Source organism: Chelonoidis abingdonii, chromosome 4 (genome assembly GCF_003597395.2).
Source record: "Chelonoidis abingdonii isolate Lonesome George chromosome 4, CheloAbing_2.0, whole genome shotgun sequence".
Classification (NCBI taxonomy): domain Eukaryota; kingdom Metazoa; phylum Chordata; order Testudines; family Testudinidae; genus Chelonoidis; species Chelonoidis abingdonii.
The window spans coordinates 148,892,609-148,898,608 of NC_133772.1; the positions used below are offsets into that span (position 1 = coordinate 148,892,609).

The 6,000-nt window shown below is 46.4% G+C and overlaps 1 protein-coding gene across 3 annotated transcripts in view; it reads right to left on the minus strand.

Moving 5' to 3' along the window:
• The window catches only part of PPM1A (protein phosphatase, Mg2+/Mn2+ dependent 1A), a 51,001-nt gene extending 45,780 nt beyond the window's left edge, over nucleotides 1–5,221 (minus strand). Inside the window, exon 1 of one of the 3 annotated variants that reach the window (XM_032783223.2) lies at nucleotides 4,741–5,221. The gene's annotated coding sequence lies outside the window, so the exon portion shown is untranslated. Of the gene's footprint in view, nucleotides 1–4,736 lie in introns of all 3 variants that reach the window. The other 2 variants (XM_032783222.2, XM_075065758.1) reach the window with 2 other exon arrangements.
• Between the last annotated feature and the right edge of the window lie 779 nt (nucleotides 5,222–6,000).

The window sequence follows — 6,000 nt, forward strand, 5'->3', positions numbered from 1 at the left end:
CAATCACACACCTCATTTGGAACCCGAAGTATGCAGTCAGGCAGCAGCAGAGATATTTAAAAGAAAGAAAGAAAGAGAGAAAGAGAGAAAAAAAAAGTGTACACTACTGTAAACGTAAACTACTAAAACAATAAAGAGAAAGCATTATTTTTCTTCTGCATAGTAAAGTTTCAAAGCTGTATTAAGTCAATGTTCAACTGTAAACTTTTGAAAGAACCACCATAATATTTTGTTCAGAATTAGCAACAACCTCTGTTCCCAAGGCGTTCATAACTCTGAGGTTCTACTGTACTTTCAAAGCAAAGCCTAAGAATTTTCAATTCATAACCTTGCTTTTTAACCTTCAAACACATATTTGGAGCAGTAGAGCATACTGTTTTGCTATGACATATCCTTATGGCACTGAAGATGTCATCAATGAGCCACAGATCTTGGGAAAGCCTTACTGGCAAACTTCTGAGATGTAACAATCTTGATGTAAAAAACTAACAAAATTACTGTTACATTATCTTTTTAAAGGTGACCTACAGAAGGAAAATAATTGGATATGTGCCCTTTTTTGCTTTGTTATAATGTCTAAAGAAGGCTTTCATTATATTCTTTCTGCTTGTTTTTTACATTGGAAATTCAGGGCATGTCTAACCTGGAAGACAACATAAGAACTAGGAGTGAAGTTCAGCAACTGAGAGGTGAAGACTGTTTAAATGCAATGACTAATCTTTTGGAGAAATTTTAGAATTATTTTTGGACTGTATATTATTTGGGGCAGAGATTCTTCCAACTGGACAGTACAGTTGTTCAATAGCACTTCTCACCCTTCCCTGCATTCTGGTTCCCCCACATTTTAACTGTTCTTGCTAGTCTTATGATTTCAAGAATTTACCCCCTTATCTTGAATGCTTATGAAATCCCCTCCTATACCACAACATTACTTAGATAAGCCATGCAAAGAATCTCCCTATGCAGTTGTGACATGCGTTGTCTAGGTATCATGAAATACAGCAACACTTGTTGGACTGCATTTCATAGACCTACAGCCCAATAAACATTCTCAGTCCACCAACATCCTTTCAGGCCTTCTACCCTGATATAACGCTGTCCTCGGGAGACAAAAAATCTTACCACATTATAGGTGAAACCACATTATATCGAACTTGCTTTGATCCGCCGGAGCAGGCAGCCCCGCCCCTCCAGAGCGCTGCTTTACCACGTTATACCCGAATTCGTGTTATATCGGGTCACGTTATATCGGAGTAAAAGTGTACCACATTTACAGAGGCTTTATACTTTGTACACTGGAATTACTACAGTGATGGGCACTTTACTGAAGGGACAGTCAACTTAAACTTGACAGAAGTGAGATTTTTGACACCTAATATTATTATATCTGAAGGATGGTGGAAAAACATTTTTAAAAATGTGAAGATGTGATCATAAAACCACAAAAATCTGCAAGAGAACTGAGGGACTTTTACATACAAAAAATAAACCAGCTTTCAAGTTGACCATCTCCATTTACAGCACTGATATGATGATTTCAGTAAACCCAGGACTAAATTTACCAGGGCCGCACAACATGGCAGGAGCTGCACAAGCTTCCCTACACAGCTCTGCCAAAGCACTAGCATCTTGACCTAAGGTATCTTTGTTATTCAAGTGATTGGTCTCTATGAAACAGCAACTCATGCCAAAATGAACATTTTTAAGATGTGGATCAACAGGATCAAGGATGGAACTAAACTTATTCTCATTTGTGACCCAAATAGTATTTGAACCCAGATTTCCACAAATAAAAACCTACAGCAGTAAACCACTGAATTAAACAGTAGTCAGATTCATTTTATGAAAATATGAACATTTGTTACAAATAATGTCTATTCAGTTGCAATAAGACTGTACTTCTCAAGAAGTTAGAAGGCACTTAATGTCATAAAATAATTAAATAAAAGTTATGGACACCTTTGTTTTACACAAATCTGACAATTTTTGTTGAGCTGATAAACTCAAAAAATCTTATGACATTAGAATAGGCTTGATTTTGACATTGACAATAGTGCAAAATAATTAATCATGGTTATTATAGTTACATAAAGTTTATATTTAATTCATCTTTGGGAAGCAGATGCTCAATAATCTGAATTCCACTAAAATGGCAAAGTGTAATAAGATCTCCCTTTTATTGACAGCTGCAGTCTAAAACATATAAAGTTGCATAAGTTTACAAATTAAACCACACCCGACTGAAATCTTTAAGAAGTATTTTGGGGCCATTAAAGTATTTTGGGATATTAAAAGGCTGGTCTCAGCAAGAACGTGACTCAGTTTAACTGTGTTTAAACTATACTCTAGGTAAGAAACAACCAGCCTGACTTCACAGGGGGGAAAAAACACTGTATAATATACTGCTTGTAATGGAATTTGCATCAAACTATCAAGTGAATGCCTGTTCAGACATGTTAACTTCAGCCAGCTCTCACCAATCATGTGATATCCCCATCCTCCTCTGAGTTTTTCACTGAAACATCTCTACAAACCTTGCCATAGAAAGCTCAGTAAATACTTATGTTCTCCATATATTCACTTTTTAAAAAAGAATAAAAGCACTGAATACTGACCATGAAAAGCTAAGATTTACCAGACAGGCTTAGTCCTCTGGAAAGTAGTTATTAGCAAGAGTTAGGCCTTGTCTACATTAGAAAGGGTTTGCCAGTATAGCTGTATATATCAGAAGCATCTTATACCAGCAAAAGTGTTCCCCAAGAAAGCAACAGAATAAGTTATACTAAGAAAAGGACTTTTTTTCCCCTAGTCTAACTGCATCTATCTTGGGGCTTTTGCCAGCACAACTGTGTTGGCTAGGGGTATGATTTTTTCCAGTCCACTAGCTATGCCAGCAAAACTGAGTGTAGACTAGGACTTGGATACAAGGGGGCAGGTGAGAGGAGACCCCAAAAAGCGAGAGAGATTCAGGGGCAAAACACTTGCGAGATGCCCAATCCCTACTGCAGGGAAGGATGCTGGAATTTCTACCAAAAAATTTTTTATTCTCCAGTGGTTCCATTGTTATGGATACTGACAAAAGAATCAGATACTAAATATGACGCTCCTATCCCCCCTCATCCCAACTGCTGGAAGGGAGCAGAAGCTGAAAGAAGGGTCTCTGGTACATCACATCTCCCCCAACCCCAATTTTCTCACTCCTCTTTCCTCTGAATAACTCTCCAGTTCTTGCCTCTTCTGCTGTCCATAGCTTCCCAAGCAGGAGGAGGAATGCGAAACTGACAATTCTTGATAGTTGATTCCCACAGGTTTCAGCAGCAGTGAAACCTGTTAGTTTCACGTTACTAAGGCTTGGCAAAGCCTGGAGGAGCAGCAGCAGCACAGGCACTGGAACAATTTTTCTGAAGACCCAAGAAAATACTGCACTGGTCCATATTTGGAAGGCCCTCTCTCACAGGCATAAGATATAAAACATTATTTTATAAATGGAAGCTTAAATTCTGAAAACACTGATGACTTAGGCCCCACACATGCCAGGGAAATCTTTCCCCTCATCACCGGTGAATGGCATGTGGAGCTTGAAGCCTTACTGCCCTGAATGTCTTTCCTTTTAAGATAGGCATCTGCTTCAAAGATGAACTTCTTTGTATGAAATACTGAGCCCTAAACCGTAATGTTATCACAACAGTGATTCTCAACAAGCAACAGGCTTTCTAACTTGTCAAAGGACACACCAACCCTCAAACTAGTCCCTCATAAGCAAGACAGCAAAGTTGAAGGACTCTTATTGTTCACCAGTATGTATGTCAAAGAAATGCTAATCAAATCAGTTCTTTCAAAACTATTAATTTGCAGCACATCCTAAACACATCTCTGGCTAGTACTGTTCATGTTAGTTGCAGGGAAAAAAATTCTCAGCCCACATCTCTGACATTTAAAAAACCCAAACCAGCCAAGATTACCTCAATGGGCAACAGTTTTACAAGGGGCCTAATCTCTCCCACCCACTCTTAACATGGGAAATATGATAGCATATGCTTCATCTATGGAACCTTTGCTTTGGTTCTCAAAATTGTTTTTAAAGACCTTAATATGTAATTCAAACTTGAAATGTGTTTCAATGGTTCGCCTAGGGAGGCGAGCATGGAGGAGGCGGCTGTTATAAAAATAAGAAATCACTATCTGGGAGTGTTTGTGAAGCGACCCTTGGTGGGGTGGGGTGTTTTATAAATAGATGTGTTTCTTAATGGTGCCCTGCCCCAAGTGCTTTGGCGGCGGCGTGTGTGGAGGGTGTTTATAAGCATTATTAATGGAGCTCGGCTGGCTGGGAGCGCTGCTGGATTGTGACTTGCAGCAGGCCCGGGGCCGCTCTCGCCCAGGGGAGCGGAAGGGGGGCTGTCACCCCGCTATTCCGCACTCCGCAAAGCAGGGCTAGACCCCTGGGGACAAGCCCCTGGTCACCGTCAGCCCCTTGAGTGCAACATCCCAGGCAGGGACAAACTCGCTCGCAGAGACCGCCTCGGTGCTGGCTGCTGCCCGGGATGGCGGGGGGGGTGTCACACTCCCCTCCCGCCTCTCTCCGTAACCCCGCGCGCGGGCCGCCCCCGCTTGTTTACAGGCCCCGGGGCCCAGGCGGCAGCGCGGCCCTCAGCGCCCTAGCGTACTCCGCCCCGCCGCCTCCCGCTAGGCCCGCCTGGCCCGCCTCCCCACTCGAGCCCCGCACTGCGCAGCAGCACTTACCCCGCGGCGGCGGCCAAAGGCACCGGCTCTCCGGGGAGCGGAGGGAGGGCAGGGCCGCGCTCTGCGCTCCGAGGGGCCGGGGTAGGGATCCGCGGCGGGGCTGGGCCGGCGGGCCGGCAGCCTCCCTTCAGTTCATTCACAGGCAGCTGCGGAGAGCGGCTCTCTGGCCAGGGGGAACCAAGAGCTCATCCCCCCCCTCCTCCCGCCCCCACCCCGCTCGCTCTCGCCCTGCCTCGAGCCCAGCGCCGCCCGCCGCCGACTCGCGCAGCGCCACAGACCCCACTTCCCTCCCTGAGCGGCAAACGCGCGCTCCCGAGCCGCCGCTCTCTCTCTCCTTCCACCCCGCTGTGTGCGGCGCGCGCGCTCCCTGCCGTCCCTTCGCGCGCGCGCGCGCGCGCCCCCTTTCCTCCTCTCTCAAGCAGGGGCCCAGGACGGCTGCGACGACGGCTGGTACAGCCACCGCCTCCGGCGCAGCGTAAAGAGCCCGGATGTTGGTTGAGCTCGGAAAACTGCAAGGGGGGAGGGGGAGCAGACTGTTGAGCTATTACATCACCTCCCGGCTCCCTACTGCGTGTGTGCTGCCCGGCGTTCCGGCGGGGTGTGTGAGAGAGAGAGAGAGACGCTGAGGGGGATGGGCGGTATAATCGCCCCGTTCACTGGGGGGAGAGATAGCAACACTATTCTGTGTGTGGCACCCAGCCAGGACGCAACCCTCCCCCCCCGCTCTCAGGCGGGAAATGGGGGTGACATACTGTACAGGGAACACCCCCCCCCCTGCGCGCGCGCGCGCACACACACACACGGCACCTGAGGGGATCGCTGACCTATGCTGCTCTGTGGTGTAGAGGGAATCTAACCAGCTCAGACTGATATGATCAAGAGACTCGCTTGCTCCGAGGCCGTGGCTGGGGACAGCGTAGCATGAATGGGGAACCCGTTTCTCAGTCCCCAGAGGGGAAAAGAGACTGTACCACACAGCAAAATATACTCCCTGCTCAATACATACGCCATCCCCACAGGGGAGGTACTTTGTAACGTACGCAAAAATTATACAAGCACCCACACGCATGCACATTCCCAATAACAACCCCTGTACACAAGCACAGCTTCCCCCTCCCCCGCACCGCTCACAGTAACATCTCTCTGACATAAAATATACAATCCCCCCCAACAGGGCTAACAAACTAATACGGTCTCAGGTGGCCCTACCGCTGAGGCTCATGTGAGAGATATCAGAACTGCAGGGAGGAGCTTAAAAGG